Below are 16,948 nucleotides of genomic sequence, written 5' to 3' on the forward strand. Positions count from 1 at the left end.
GGCTGGTCTCAAGCTCCTGGGCTCTAGTGATCTTCCCACCTCAACTTCTCAAAGTAGTGGGATTACAGGTGTGAGCCACCACCTCTGACCTATTATTTTAATTTTTAGAGTTATAATTTTTAAATAGTTTTTATTCTATACAAGGTCATCTAAGGAGCAAGTTCCAGTGAGCATTTAATTCAGTGAGAACAAAAACCCAATCTTGAAAATATATTCTTTTGGAACAGAAGTCAGAGACAATAAAACACTAGATAAAGGCCACATGGCCACGTACCAAGCTATTAAATTTTGGAGACAGTACTCTGTGAAATATCAAAGATAATTCCGGGAAAATTTAAGAGAGTATTAAAGCAAATACAACTTTAAGTTTGCGAATACAATCTTATAACTGGGCATGGATAATGAAATGGAAAAAATGCTATGGCTGCAAGATCATTCGTAACACAATGTGTCCTTATGCTACAGAGATTGTCTGCACCTGTGCTCTGAGATTATACCCCCATGACCATACAGATCTGCCTATAAAAAAACTACTCATGAATTATGCATGCTTTGAATATATGAAGAGTTTGGAAAAATCACTCTTCTTTCCAATTTCTTGGTTATCTAATGGCCTCCAGGTATAAAACATAAGAATTTAGCTCATTTATGTTTTCTTCTTCCTCCCAATTCCTTCAGTGTTAGGTAGTTATGTCATTATTTTTAAGTTTTGTTGTGGTTACCCCTTAACTTTAAATACTACGTTACACATCAATTTTTTATTCCAAAAACTTGAGTCAGTATCCTGACTTCAGATTACAGAAGTTGCAGGTATCTATGATACTATCCTTCTCTTCATATTTCCTTAACTTTCTATTTCCCACCTTTTGTCAGCTATACTTTTATATTATGAAGAATAATTCTTGCCTTTTTTTGCAAAATAACCAAGATCTTACTTTCTTTGTCCTTAGGTTGACTGTAAAGGATGAACTTTAACTTAGAAGATGAATACATTCTAGAGATCTAATATACAGGATGGTGACTGTAGTTAACAACAACAACAAAAAGTAATTACATTAGTAAGACTACATCAATATTGTGCACTGCTGAACTAGGTAGCATATTAGGAATGCAATTTTCCTTTCTATGAGGGCAGTGTCATATCCTTCATATGTTTAGCATACCCTTCATATATTCAATGAAAAATATCTTAGCACCATGTATTAGTCTTTTTCTTACACTCCCTAAATTACTGAAAATTATACATTATTCTTCTAAATTGGGCCATAACATAATTGGCTTTTTGTTTTTCTGGAATTATTAATTGCCTATCTTTTTATTGACTAATATATAGTTTATCTTATACTAAAACTTTTGTTGTTGTTGTTCTCCTAGTAACACTATGGACGGCATGCAATTATTTTGCCCCAGAGTCCTTCTCTTTGGCACTCTTTGTCCTCCTACTTCAAAATGGATGATTTTTTTTTTTTTTTTAATCACACACTACTTTCCTTTCTTGTGTTAGAAAGATCCCTTGCCTTAATCTTTCTTGGATAACTTCTTCATCCTGCTGGAATACATGCTCAAATAACTTAAAAAAGGAGTCCTTCCAAGTAAATTTTACAAGTCCTGGTTTGTATGAAACACCAACATTCTACCCTCACAGTTGATTGATAGGTAGGCTGGATATGTAAATTAGTTTCAAATTTAATTTCCCCCAGAACTGAAAGGACTACTCTATTATTTTCCAGCAGCCAGAGATGTTAATGAGAATTGAGCTGTTCAATTTACATTCCTCTATAGGTGGCCTAATTTTTCCTTCTGAAAGCTTTCAAAAACTTTTGTTTATTCTTAGAGTTCTAAAATTTTACAAAATTATGTCCAAGTGGGTTATCTTCCCCATTTATCACAGTTGGCACTTAGAGGGTTATTTTAATGTAAAAATGTGTCCTTTTCTGGGAAATTTTCTTATATAATTTCTCGAGTAATGTCTCTTATACCGTTTTGTCTGTTCTCCACTTCTGGATCTCATATTACTTAGCTGTTGGACGTCTTAAATGGGTTTTTACATCTCCTATGTTCTGTCATATTTCTCATCAGTGATGGAGAATGCCATCTTCACCTCACTACTGTCATCTTTGTCTACATCAATTGATTATAATAATAATAACAATGGCCAGGCGCAGTGGCTCACACCTGTAATCCCAGCACTTTGGGAGGCCGAGGTGGGTGGATCACGAGGTCAAGAGATCGAGACCATCCTGGCTAACATGGTGAAACCCCGTCTCTACTAAAAATACAAAAAATTAGCTGGGCGTGGTGGCGGGCGCCTGTAGTCCCAGCTACTCAGGAGGCTGAGGCAGGAGAATGGTGTGAACCCAGGAGGCGGAGATTGCAGTGTGCCAAGATCGCACCACTGCACTCCAGCCTGGGAGACAGAGCGAGACTCCCTCTCAAAAATAAAAATAAATAATAATAATAATAATAACTATGTCAGCCTGGAGTAGAATCCTTGTTTTTACCGTTTTAAGTGTTTTACCCAGAATCATGCCTGCCCATCTGCTGTTCAAGTAGCATCCTCTCAGAAGATTGATGCTGAAAATGCCAGGAAATGGAATATTTTAAATAAAAAAATAAAAATAAACCTTTTTGAAGTCCAGTTGTAGATATTGCTTTCCCCTCTTCTGCCAGGCTCATCACTCTATCATAGATAAAATTAAATTGGTGTGGCATAATTTGCACTTCACAAAATCATGTTGATTACGACCCAGTACCTTGTGCTCTTCTAGGTGGTTGCAAATTGATTGTTTGATGATTTGCTCTTGTATCTTCCCAGGTATCCAAGATAAGTTGAATAGTCTATAATTACTACAGCTGTCCTTTTCCCTGTTTTAAAAAACAGGTACTCCATCTGCTGATTCTACTTGTCAGGACCTTCTTCTGTCCAACCTTCATTTTCTAAAATAAAGGCTGGTGGTCTTGCAATTATATTTGCCAATTCCTTAAGTGTCCTGGGATGCGAGTAATCAAGCCCTGCTGATTTGAATGTACCAAGCTTTCTGAAGTGCTCTTCAATCACTTCTTTCTCCTTGTTTGCCTTTGCACCTCCAAGATGATAGCACTTAATCCAGTTTAGTTTCCTTATCATTGCTGATTAAAAAGAAAAATGAAACAGGTTAAAAACACAGTGAAAGCCTCTGCTATTACAGTTCTTTGTTAATAGTTTTTATTTAGCAGTATCTGTTGATAGTATTGTTTTGTCAGTAGTTTTAGTGGTTGCATTTTACATCCTATAGAGCAAATTCCTTTCGGTATTCTTCCTTCCATTTTTTCTCCCTTCCTGCCTCATTCATTCCTTCCTTTCTTCCTCCCGCCCTCCTATTTTCCCTCCTTCCTTCTGTTTCTCTCTTTCTTTTTTTTGAGACAGAGTCTCGCTCTGTCGCCCGGGCTGGAGTGCAGTGGCGCAATCTCGGCTCACTGCAAGCTCCGCCTCCCGGGTTCACGCCATTCTCCTGCCTCAGCCTCCCAGTAGCTGGGACTACAGGCGCCCGCCACCGCGCCCGGCTAATTTTTTGTATTTTTTAGTAGAGATGGGGTTTCACCGTGGTCTCGATCTCCTGACCTCGTGATCCGCCCGCCTCGGCCTCCCAAAGTGCTGGGATTACAAGCGTGAGCCACCGTGCCCGGCCTTCTCTCTTTCTTTCTTTTAAATTTCTTACAGAGGATGAGATAAGGGGGAGGGAGGAAAAAAAGAGGCCAAGAATCCCACATAACATTATGACCAAGACATTTACTAAACACCAAATGCCCACATGCTCCCCGCAATTTCTCAGGCTGTTTGTAGCTGGAGTGAGGGGGCACATGACTAGTTCTGGTCAATACGTACTGAAGACCTATGAGTCCCCCAGGATCTCCTTCCTCTGCACCAGTTAGCTAGAAGTCACATGTTCTGGATGGTGAACCAACAAAAGGCAAGAAGCGTGGACCCGAGTCACCATTAGAAGGCTGCAGTCCTGGAGAATCATCAAATCCCCAGAGGACTATGTGTTAAGCCACAGATATTTGGGGGTTTGTTTTTTCTAGCTTATCATCACTAATACAGTATTAATTTCTGGATTAATCAGATTAGGCTAGGTTTTTGCCAAGGGAACAAATTAACACTGAAATCTAAGTGGCTTAACATGACAAAGGTTTGTTTCTTACTCATGGTATGTGGTAGCTAGTCTCCAAAAAGGGTTCCCAATGACTCTTCCCTCCTGGTAATCACACCCTTGGAAAGTTACCTCCCACTCTGACTCTGCACGATCCCATGACTCACTTTAAACGAGGAAGTGTGCAGAAATAAGTGTGGCAGAAGTGACACTGTGGCTCTCCCCAGTGCCTTAGAAATCCGGGCACTTCCTGATACTGCATTTGGAGCCATTCACAATATAAAATATCTGGAGAATGAACCTCTATTCAGAGGAGCACCAAAGTGCCAGACATAAGCACAGAAGCATCTTTAGTTCAATCCCAGTCAAGCTTCCTAAGCACCCCAGACCCGGGCACTATCTGACCACAACCACAGGACAGACTCTAAGTGAGACTGTAAGAACTCCCCAGGTGAGCCCAGCCAACTCACAAAATTGAAGAAGTAACAACAAATTGTTGTTTTAAACCATTTTGTATGGGACAGCTTGTTAGGCAGTGGTAGCAAACTGAAGCATCGTACATACCCAATGTGGGTGAATGGGCATTGGGCTCCACACAGACATTCATGGAACCAGGTTGATATGGGTTCCACCATCTTGTATCTGCACCATTGGGAATGCGACCTCTCTGATGGCTGAGGGGTTGCAACACAACTTTTAAATGTTTTCATCTCTGCTCCCAGTCCACTGGCCAATGAGAATTGTCAGGGAGTAAATGGAGATTCAATGCACATTACATGACTCTGCCACAGACCTTGCCAATAAAATTTGCCCTTGTTTCCTATAGTATTATAAGAAGGCTTATCCAAGTACCTACCACCCAACTGGCTTTCCAAGAATTATAAACAATGATGTAGGACTCAATCATACATCTCACAGAACCAACTGGGTGTATCTCCTCCCAACTTTGCATTCTGTGATGCCATATGGTAGCCAGAAGTCAAACATGGTAGAAATATTTGGACCATATAGCTTGGCAAATGCTACAAATTAGGGCTTTCTTCCCATGTATCTAGTTACACCAGCTCCAAAATATACCTACTATTCAGGCTGCCTCTATATTCATGCATATTTGTTAAACTAGCCATTGATGGTCTCATTTCTTTCCCTATTGCAAACAGACCAATCTATGAATTGAAGATGTTAACATAAACCTGATTAACCTTTTATTAATAATAAAAAGATGGCAGTTTGAAGTTTCTTCTATATAACCAGAATGTGCATATTTTAATACACAGACACTAGGTTAATATTCACGTTAGTACAGTATTGGAAATGTTGCTATAAAAGAAGTATTAAATGTACCTATTTTCGGTCAGCATCAACAAGGTTTTCACCCCTCCAGTAATTATTGCATCTAATAACACTGTCTTAGCTACTGATTCATTCTGGAAGCTTCAGTATCTTTTAGGCTTTAGAGTTTGTAAAACTAAAATTCCTTTATTTTAAGCCTTGCTGAAAGAGTTAATTCAGTGTCCTGTTCTAGTTCACCAACTCTTTATTTCCAAACCTTCACCCTCCACATACAAACAATCAGGAGAAAGGCCATCAATAAGGTTTCAGCTTCTATTACGGGATATGAAGCAATAACATTTTAAATGGCACCTTGGAGGCCTGGAGGAGTTAATACATCTTTCAGCAGTCCCTACTTCATAGCTCTGAAGTATTTTGAACCCTGAAAATCTGGATTATTTATGAGGAGATTGAGAAGGGTCCAGCTGGAGGGAAACCTCATTTCTTGTTTCTCATACAAACAAGAAAGGGTATGCTTTGATAAGGTTTGAATCCGTGTCCCTGCCCAAATTTCATGTCAAACTGTAACCCCCAATGTTGGAGGTGGGACCTGGTAGGAGGTGATTGGATTATGGGAGCAGTTTCTCATGAATGCTTTAGCACCATCCCCTCGGGGCTGTTCTTGTGATAGTGAGTTATCATGATATCTAGTTATTTAAAAGTGTGTAGCACCTGGCCAGGCGCGGTGGCTCACGCCTGTAATCCCAGCACTTTGGGAGGCCTAGGTGGGCATATCACAAGGTCAGGAGATCGAGACCATTTGGCTAACGTGGTGAAACCCAGTCTCTACTAAAAATACAAAAAATTAGCCAGGCGAGGTGGCGGGCACCTGTAGTTCCAGCTACTCGGGAGGCTGAGGCAGGAGAAAGGCGAGAACCACGGAGGCAGAGTTTGCAGCGAGCTGAGATCACGCCACTGCACTGCAGCCTGGGCAATAGAGAGAGACTCTGTCTCAAAAAAAAAAAAAAAAAAAAAAAAAAAAAAAAAAAAAAGGTGTGTAGTGCCTCCCCCACCCCCAGCTCTTGCGTCTGCTCCAGCCATGTAAGGTGTGTCTGCTTTCCCTCCACACCTTCTGCCATGATTGTAAGTTTTCTGAGGGCTCCCCAGAAGCAGAAACCACCTTGCCTCCTATACAGCCTGTGAAATCATGAGCCAGTGAAACCTCTTTTCTTTATAAATTACCCACTCTCCAGTCTTTTCCTTTCCTTCCTTCCTTCCTTCCTTCTTTCCTTCCTTCCTTCCTTCCTTCCTTCCTTCCTTCCTTCCTTCCTTCCTTCCTCTCTCTTTCTCTCTCTCTCTCTTTCTCTCTTTCTTTCTTATTTGAGACAGAGTCTCGCTCTGTTGCCCAGGCTGGAGTGCAGTGGCGCAATCTGGGCTCACTGCAACCTCCGCCTCCCAGGTTCAAACGATTCTCCTGCCTCAGCCACCCGAGTAGCTGGGACTACAGGCGCCTGCCACCATGTTTGGCTAATTTTTTGTATTTTTTAGCAGAGACGGGGTTTCACCGGGTTAGCCAGGAGGGTCTCGATCTCCTGACCTCGTGATCCACCCACCTCGGCCTCCCAAAGTGCTGGGATTACAGGCGTGAGCCACCGTGCCCAGCCTCCAGTATTTCATTATAGCAATTCAAGAATGAACTAATACATGCTTACAAGTAACATTTGAAAACAAGATGACTAGAAACCTTTCATTACAAATAACAAGGGATTTGAACTTGATTCATGCCAAATTATGTAGTAAAATAAAACATAGGACAATTACAGAATGAAAGACTAGTCATCTTTAAAATGCTGCTTCTTGGGTAGAACTCAGTGAGACTACCTACAGATGAGTTTGATGTTCATCAATTCAGAGCAGGAGGATAAAGAAAGAATTCTCATTATACCCACCAACCCATCACAATACTGATAATTTTCTAGGAATTCTAATGCCTTTTTTATTTTTTGGGATTAATCTACTTTTTTTTTCTTTTTCCTTTTTCTTTTTTGAGACAGGGTCTCACTCTGTCACCCAGGCGGGAGTGCAGTGGTGTGATCATAGCTCACTGCAGCCTCGATCTCCTGGGCTCAAGTGATCCTTTCACCTTAGCCTGGAACTTCAGGCTGCACCGTAGCTGGAACTTCAGGCATGTCCCACCATACTCAGCTAATTAATTAATCCACATGTGAATCAACATTCATTTGTTTACAAGTATCACTGATTGTATTTTCCAAAGATGGACAGCTGATATACATTCTGGCCACATGCTCATTTTAAAATGTAATGCTGGCCAGGCGCAGTGGCTCACACGTGTAATCCCTGCACTTTGGGAGGCCGAGGCGGGCAGATCACAAGGTCAGGAGATCGAGACCATCCTGGCTAACATGGTGAAACCCCATCTCTACTAAAAATAGAAAAAATTAGCAGGGCACAGTGGCAGGAACCTGTAATCCCAGCTGCTTGGGAGGCCTGAGGCAGGAGAATCACTTGAACCCGGGAGGCAGAGGTTGCAGTGAACTGAGATCGCACCACTGCACTCCAGCCTGGGCAACAAGAGCAAAACTCCGTCTCAAAAAAAAAAAAAAAATGTGATGCTGACATTCCTTCACTGAGAGATGGGGTCCCCCAACCAAGGTGGATCTTTGTAACTGCTTCCACAAATAGAATGAGCTCAAATGACATTGCATGGCTTCAGAGGCTGGTACTAAAAGGTGATGTGGCTTCCACCTGTCCCTCTCTCCTTGGGACCTGTGCATTTGGAGCTCTTAGCCTCCATGGGAAAGTTCATCTATCCTGAAGCTACCATGATAAAGAGACCACAGAGAAACAGAGAGGTTCCTATGCAGCCCCAACTCTTCCAGCCCCAACTGTTGAGTCTTTGCAAGCCAGGAATCAGGCATGTGTGAGTGTCATACAATGTCAGCCCCCAGCCTTCAAGCTGTCAGCTGAAACCAAGTTGGAGTGGAAACGAGCTATTCATGCTAAGCCTTGCTCAAATTACAGATCTGTAAGAAAAGTAAGTGTTGCTCTTGTTTTAAGCCACTGAATTTTGCAGCCATTGTTTCTGAAACAGCAAGTAACAGATGCCCTTCAAGCTAGCATCAGCAAAATGTTGAAGAAGGTTATAGTATTAAGGTCTACAATCATCTGAGGAGCCCAAAAATAAGAGGCACAGCTGGGTCTCATGATGGGTTGACCAGAACCTAAACCAGAAGACCAGCAGAAGTCAAGTCAGCTACTTTGCTCCAGTGTCCTCTCTGTGCCTCCATGGTCTTCTCTGGTCTCTTACTTTATGGCCCACCTCTCTGCCTCTCAGCACGTCTACTTCCTTCCTTCTCTCTGCAGTCTGGTGTTGTGTGTTTCTTCTTGACTGTGATGCAAAGCCAAATCTCTTCAGTTGAGATGCCCTTAGTTTAAGAGACCAGCCTATACTAACTTGCATCCTTTCTCTCCTGTGAAAAATTCTTGGGAGAGATGATCTAATTGACCAGCCTGAGTCAGATGTCTCTTTCTGGTCCAATCAGATGACTCTGGGGGTAAGGCCACATGGTACCAACATGGCTGCCACTCCCGCTGCCCAGCTCCCTGTGAAAATTCTTAGAAGGGGGCTCAGAGGCTCGCAAACATAGCAATACATCCAATGCTTGAATATTAGAAGGCATTTTGGATAGTCTTATCCATGTGTAAAAACCTACCACAGCCAGGCACAGTGGCTCACACCTGTAATCCCAGCACTTTGGGAGGCCGAGACGGGCGGATCACCTGAGGTCTGGAGTTTGAGACCAGCCTGACCAAAATGGAGAAACTCCATCTCTACTAAAAATTCAAAATTTGCTGGGCATGGTGGCGCATGCCTGTAATCCCAGCTACTTGGGAGACTGAGACAGAAGAATCGCTTGAACCCAGGAGGCAGAGATTGTGAGCTGAGATTGCGCCATTGCACTCCAGCCTGGGCAACAAGAGTGAAACTCCGTCTCAAAAACAACAACAACAACAACAAAACCCTACCACAGACTCCCCTTTAAATTGCTTTTTGCTTTATTTACAAATATACTTAGATCTAAGTGTATGCCAACCCCTTCCTCATTCCCAGCCCATTCTCACAGGTATTTGAAAGGGCATTTCTGGATCTCCACAAGAAGGCGGTGGATCTGAATGATGTAACCTCAAGAAATGGAACTCAATGATTGATTTCTCTTATATTTATTGTTTTAGGTTTATCTTATAATGTGAAGTTGGCACCTTACCTTCTTTTTTTGGGGACAGAGTCTTACTCTGTCGCCCAGGCTGGAGTGCAGTGGCGCAGTCTCTGCTCACTGCAACCTCTGCCTCCCGGGTTCAAGCAATTCTCCTGCCTCAGCCTCCTGAGTAGCTGGGATTACAGACGCGCGCCACCATGCCCAGCTAATTTTTGTTTTTTTAGTAGAGTTGGTGTTTCACCATGTTGGCCAGGCTGGTCTCAAACTCCTGATATCAGGTGATCTGCCCCCCTCAGCCTCCCAAAGTGCTGGGATTACAGGCGTGAGCGACCACACCCAGCTGAAACTGGGGTTTCTTGATGAACTTCGACAATTTTCCCACATTAAAAATTTTCTGGCCAGGCACAGTGGCTCATGCCTGTAATCTGAGCATTTTGGGAGGCCAAGGCAGGAGGCTGGCTCGAGGCCAAGAGTTCAAGATCAGCCTGGGAAACATAGCAAGTCTCTGAAAATAAGAAAAAGATTTTAAAATTTCCCATTGCTAAGTAATCTATGGTGTCAGAAGTCAGGATAGAGGTTGCACCTAGGGGAGGGAGAGACTGGACCGGGTCTCTGGAGTACTGGCAATGTTTTGTTTCTTGTTCTGGGAGGCGGATGCATGAGTGTATTCCAGTTTGTGAAAACTCATGAAGCTATACACATATGCACATTTTTCTGTAGATATATTATCCTTCAATAAATGTTTAAATATACTTCACTAATTATAAAAGATTGCTCAAACTAGCGTCACTATCACATGTTGCTGATTAGTTTGTAGAAATATAGATAAAAATATATGGTATATATATATATACACATATGATTTAACAGTACAAATAACATCTTCTATAAATACATACATGTTTGTTAGGGTGCAAATTCCATAATTTCTTCAGGATGCTGTATAGATATACTACCTCTCACAGAAAACTCAGGCCCCTAAAATGCTCCATTTGAGAGACAGTGGAATAGTGAATGGCTCCAGAGTCAGACTGTTGGGGCTCCAATTCTATCGCATGCTAGGTTTTTGTTGTTGTTGTTGGTTTTTTTTTTTTTTTTTTTTGAGATGGAGTTTTGCTCTTGTTGAGGCTGGAGTGCAATAGCACAATCTCGGCTCACTGCAACCTCTGCCTCCTGGGTTCAAATGATTCTCCTGCCTCAGCCTCCCAAGTACCTGGGATCACAGGCACGTGTGACCACACCTAGCTAATTTTCTATTTTTAGGAGAGACAAGGTTTCTCCATGTTGGTCGGGCTGGTATTGAACTCCTGACCTCAGGTCATCTGCCCACCTTGGCCTCCCAAAGTGCTGGGATTACAGGCGTGAGCCACCACGCCCACCCTTTGTTTTGTTTTTGAGATAGGGTATCAAACTTTTTTTTTTTTTTTGAGACAGAGTCTCGCTGTGTAGCCCAGGCTGGAGTGCAATGGCGCGATTTCGGCTCACTGCAACCTCTGCCTCCTGGTGTGTCTGGAGTTGGTTCTTGCTGGTGGGTTCCTGGTCTCAGTGAATTCAAGAACGGAGCCATGGACCTTCACGGTGAGTGTTACAGCTCTTAAAGGTGAATGTTACAGTTCTTAAAGATGGCGTGGACCCAAAGAGTGTGCAGTAGCAAGGTTTATTGTGAAGAGCAAAAGGACAAAGCTTCCACAGCGTGGAGGGGGACCCTAGTGGGTTGCTGCTGCTGGCTGGGGTGGCCAGCTTTTATTCCCTTATTTGTCCCCTTCCATGTTCAGTTTCTGTCCTATCAAAATGCCCTTTTTTCAACCCTGTGATTGGCTACTTTTAGGATCCTGCTGATTGGTGTGTTTTACAGAGCAGTGATTGGTGCATTTTACAATCCTCTTGCTAGCTATAGAGCACTGATTGGTGCATTTTTACAGAGTGCTGATTGGTGCATTTTACAATCCTCTTGCTAGACAGAAAAGTTCTCCAAGTCTCCACTTGACCCAGGAAGTCCAGCTGGCTTCACCTCTCACTGGGTTCAGCAATTCTCCTGCCTCAGCCTCCCGAGTAGCTGGGATTACAGGTGCCTGCCACTATGCCCAGCTAATGTTTGTATTTTTAGTAGAGATGGGGTTTCACCATGTTGGTCAGGCTGGTCTTGAACTCCTGACCTCAAGCAATCCACCTGCCTCAGCCTCCCAAAGTGTTGGGATTACAGGCGTGAGCCACCATGCCAGGGGAGCAGGGTTTCGTTCTGTTGCTCAGGCCAGAGTCCAGTGGCGTGATCACTGCAGCCTTGACCTCCCAGGCTCAGGTGATTCTCCCACCTTCTCCCAACTTAGCCTCCCTAGTAGCTAGAACTGCAGGTATGCACCACTACACCTGGCTAATTTTTTAATTTTTATTTTTGTAGAGACAAGATTTCACTATATTGCCCAAGCTGGTCTTGAACCCCTAGGTTCAAGCAATCCTCCTGCCTTGGCCTCCCAAAGTGCTGGAATTACAGATATGAGCCACCAAGCCTAGCCTGCATGCTAGTTTTATGACCTTGGGAAAGTGATTTAACTTCAGCTTTCTTATCTAAAATGGAAACATTAAAAATACCTACTTCATGGGAATGTTGTATGAATTTTTAAAAAATGCAAGTAAAGTGCTTGAAAACAGGCCTGTCCCATAGTAAACACTTCATAGGTATTAATTATTATTGTTGTTGTTATTAGACTACCTGAAAATCAAAGAAGAGAGCATCACACCTTTTTCTACCTTTTACTATCCCATCCACTCTAACTCAACAGCACTCACTTCAATTCAGTTTATATTGATTGGGCCAAGCACCATGCTCAAATCTGGGCAGAGTGGATGCTTAAAGCATATTTCTGGCTGTACAGAGTCCCCTACTGCAAAGACCTAAACCCCTGGGAAGATTCTATGCTGGTAGCATTTCCCAAAGGTTCTGTGGCTCATTTCTCCCCAAGTTCACTTCTGGTGCTATTAGAAATTCTACAGATTTCAGGCCGGGTGCGGTGGTTCACGCTTGTAATCCCAGCACTTTGGGAGGCCGAGGCAGGCGGATCACGAAGTCAAGAGATCGAGACCACGGTGAAACCCCATCTCTACTAAAAATACAAAAAATTAGCCGGGCGTGGTGGCGGGCGCCTGTAGTCCCAGCTACTCGGAGAGGCTGAGGCAGGAGAATGGCGTGAACCCGGGAGGCAGAGCTTGCAGTGAGCCGAGATTGCGCTACTGCACTCCAGCCTGGGCGACAGAGCAAGACTCCGTCTCAAAAAAAAAAAAAAAGAAATTCTACAGATTTCAGTCTTGAGCCAGTGCGTGAACACAGGCAAATTCTCTCTGGTGGGGTTCTCATCGGAGGAGCCTGGCAAGGTGAAAAAGAGGAAGCAGGACGAAGGCTGTGTTTACTTTTTGTTGTGGATATTGTGTTGTGTTTCACTGGGGTGCCAGTCTACTTGACGTAAACAGAAACAACCTGTGTAGTCTTGTGTGACACTGGTATTGTTTTAAGTCAACATTAGCAGGTGGGACAAGAGAAAATGGCTATTAATTAGAACTTAAGCCCCAAGCTCTCTCTATATACAATGGGGCACCTATGGAGCTGTCCAAGCTGAACAGCTGCTTGGAGGTCATTTGTAACCAAGGTAATCTGCTTCGGACAGTATCGAAAACGATAGTCACCTCCTTCAGAATTCATTGTCACCGTTGTCTTTAATAACTCCTATTTTTACTGTTCACATCTAGCACTGCACCAATGGATGAGCTGAGAACCTCTTGAAAAGGAACTTGTGAAAAATGTAAAGGAAATATTACTGCTAAATAGGCAAGGCTAATGTTCTCGCAATTGTGGAAAACAAAACTGAAAACAAAACACAACACCAAAGTCCTAAAGCAGTGTTTTTGTATTCATTTTCTCCCTCCATCCTTCCTTCCTGAATAAGTAGCTAACGGAGAACAGCCTGATAGGCATTCCTCTTCCCTTCCAGATGGAGAATTGGGTGCTCTGCAGCTGGGCTTCTGTCCTGTCCATACCTGGCAGGACACATCTGGTAAAAGAGGAAGAAGAGACTAGGTGTAGTGGCTCACACCTGTAATCCCAGCACTTTGGGAGGCTGAGACGGGCGGATCACCTGAGGTCGGGAGTTCCAAGACCAGCCTGACGAAGATGGAGAAATCCTGTCTCTACTAAAAAAAAAAGAAAAAAAAGAAAAATACAAAATTAGCTGGGCATGGTGGCACATGCCTGTAATCCCAGCTACTCGGGAGGCTGAGGAAGGAGAATTGCTTGAATCCAAGAGGTGGAGATTGCAGTGAGCTGAGATTGCACCATTGCACTCCAGCCTGGGCAACAAGAGCGAAACTTTCTCAAAAAAAAAAAAAAAAAAAAGGCTGGGCGCAATGGCTCACGCCTGTAACCCCAGCACTTTGGGAGGCCGAGACGGGTGGATCATGAGGTCAGGAGATCGAGACCATCCTGGCTAACACAGTGAAACCCCGTCTCTACTAAAAATACAAAAAATTAGCCGAGCGTGGTGGTGGGTGCCTGTAGTCCCAGCTACTCGGAGAGGCTGAGGCAGGAGAATGGCGTGAACCCGGGAGGCGGAGCTTGTAGTGAGCCGAGATTGCGCCACGGCACTCCAGCCTGGGCGACGGAGCAAGACTCTATCTCAAAAAAAAAAAAAAAAAAGGAAGAAAGAAGAGCAAGGATAGAGGAGGCAGGAACAGGAACTCCGCAGTGAGCAGGGAGGGGCCGTCTCCCCCTAGGTTAGGCAGCCCTGTGCCATGTACCCTGGCATGTGGGAGGTAAGGACCCTTCCCCACTTGATTGTTTCTAGGCAGAATCCAGCATGGTTAATAACATGGGCTGGCACCCAAAGTGCTTGGCTTTAAGTCCTGGCTCAGCTATTTACCTTGCATAAGTAATTTAGCCTCTCTGTGCCTCAGCTTCCCCATCTGTAAAATGGGGATAACAGTAGTACCTGCCTTCTAGAGTTGTGATGAAATTAAAGTAGTATGTGAAAAACAGTTAAAACAGAGCTTAGCACATATAAACCACCCAATAAATGTTAGCTGCTATTATTATCTCCTTTAATTAGCTCCAAATCATAATTACAGTGAACATCATTGTATTATTTTGTTCTCCAGTTGCATCCCATGAACCCACAATATAGGCAAAAATTACCAAGTCCTTTTCCTGTTTTAGTGACTAAATACTTTATCAGACTCAGGATGAAACACTTTGGGCTGACTTAACAGTGATGACTAAAGTGAGGTCCAGGATGCTATTTTACTAGAAATCTTACCTCTAGGAGTATCTTCTAAGGGAATTTTCAGATATGCAAATCCAAGGTACAGAGTGGATCACTGCAGTATTATTTATGGAGTGAAAAACTGGACCCGACCTAAGTGTGGAACAATCTGAGAATGATTAAATATGTTATGGTGCAGAAATAGGCTTTTGAAGAATTTTTAATGACTAGGAAATGCTCATGATATAAACCTAAGCAGAAAAGCAGGCTTCAAAACTGTTTACAATTGGATCACATTTGGTAACTATGTAAGCACATTTGTAGAGAAAACAAAACCCTAGCGAAATCTATCAAGATGTTCACAGTGGAGTTTCTGAGGGTGGAACTTAAGCATGGTTTTTGTTTACATTTTCTTTATATTTTTTGGTGCCTTCCATGTTTTACACAGGAACACACACAATTTTTATATTTGGGAAAAACATTAAGTCATGAAACCAAAACTTTTAAAGAAAGAAAGAATCCTTCAGAAGACATACAGTGGACTGAGAGGAACTAGGAATTGAACCCATGTTTCCTAAACTCTAGTTTTGGGGTTCTTTTTAAAGCCCAGAATGCCACATAATAGAGACAGGTGTTGCTACTTTTTTTTAACTATTTAATTTTTTTTTTAATTTTTTTTGAGACAGGGTCTCGCTCTGTCACCCAGGCTGGAGTGCAATGGCACGATCTCGGCTCACTGCAACCTCCACCTCCTGGGTTCAAGCAATTCTCCTGCCTTGGACTCCTGAGTAGCTGGGATTATAGGTGTGCACCACCATGCCCGGCTAATTTTTTGTATCTTTAGTAGAGACAGGGTTTCTCCATGTTGGCCAGGCTGGTCTCAAACTTCTGACCTCGTGATCCGCCCCCCTCAGCCTCCCAAAATGCTGGGATTACAGGCGTGAGCCACCATGCCCAGCTGGTGTTGCTACTTTTCAACTTACTTTGCTCTGGGAAGAAAAGCTACATGAAATCTGTGGGTTAAAAAATTATAGACACAGCCCAGCGCAGTGGCATGTAACTGCAGTCCTCAAGAGGCTAAGGCAGGAGTACTGCTTGAGCCCAGGAGTTTGAGACTGTAGAGTGATATGATTGAGTCTGTGTACAGCCACTGCACTCCAGCCTGGGCAATACAGCCAAGACCCCGTCTCTAAAATTAAAAAAAAAAAAGATAAACGAAAAGATACAGGGCCGGGTGTGGGTGCAGTGGCTCACGCCTGTAATCCCAGCACTTTGGGAGGCTGAGGTGGGCAGATCACAAGGTCAGCAGTTGGAGACCAGCCTGGCCAACATGGTGAAACCCCGTCTCTACTAAAAATACAAAAAAAACCCAAAAAACAATTAGCCAGACATAGTGGCGGGCACCTGTAATCCCAGCTACTCAGGAGGCTGAGGCAGGAGAATCGTTTGAACCCAGGAGGCGGAGGTTGCAGTGAGCCGAGATCACGCCATTGCACTCCAGCTGGGCGACATGGCAAGACACTGTCTGGGAAAAAAAAAAAATCCGTGGTTTAAAAAAAAAAGAAAAAGAAAAGCTAACTAACACAAACAAACAGGACAAGAGATGTATCTAAATAGACGAGTAACAGAATTCCCAGATTCCCATGCGTCTGCACACAGGACCTTGCTAATAAACCTCCGATTTGGAGTCCTACGCCTCAAGGAAGATTACTAAGACAAACTCAACTTCTAAAGGGCTTGGAGTGCTCACTTTGGCAGCACGTATACTAAAACTGGAACAATACAGAGGAGATTAGCATGCCCCCTGCGTAAGGATGACATGAAAATCTGTGAAGCATTCTTTTTTTTTTTTGAGACAGAGTCTGGCTCTGTCACCCAGGCTGGAGTGCAGTGGCACGACCTCGGCTCACTGCAAGCTCCGTCTCCCGGGTTCACGCCATTCTCCTGCCTCAGCCTCCCGAGTACCTGGGACTACAGGTGCCCGCCACCACGCCCGGCTAATTTTTTGTATTTTTAGCAGAGACAGGGTTTCACTGTGTTGGCTAGGACGGTCTCCATCTCC

The 16,948-nt window shown here is 43.4% G+C and overlaps 1 non-coding gene across 1 annotated transcript; it reads left to right on the top strand.

The window, feature by feature from the left end:
- The first annotated feature begins 16,628 nt into the window (after nt 1-16,628).
- LOC129480042 (U6 spliceosomal RNA) lies at nt 16,629-16,735 on the top strand. Its single transcript, XR_008656932.1, has one exon. It is a non-coding gene; the product is annotated as a U6 spliceosomal RNA (small nuclear RNA).
- The last annotated feature ends 213 nt before the right edge of the window (nt 16,736-16,948 follow it).

The sequence above is a fragment of the Symphalangus syndactylus genome, chromosome 3, assembly GCF_028878055.3.
Source record: "Symphalangus syndactylus isolate Jambi chromosome 3, NHGRI_mSymSyn1-v2.1_pri, whole genome shotgun sequence".
Taxonomy (NCBI): domain Eukaryota; kingdom Metazoa; phylum Chordata; class Mammalia; order Primates; family Hylobatidae; genus Symphalangus; species Symphalangus syndactylus.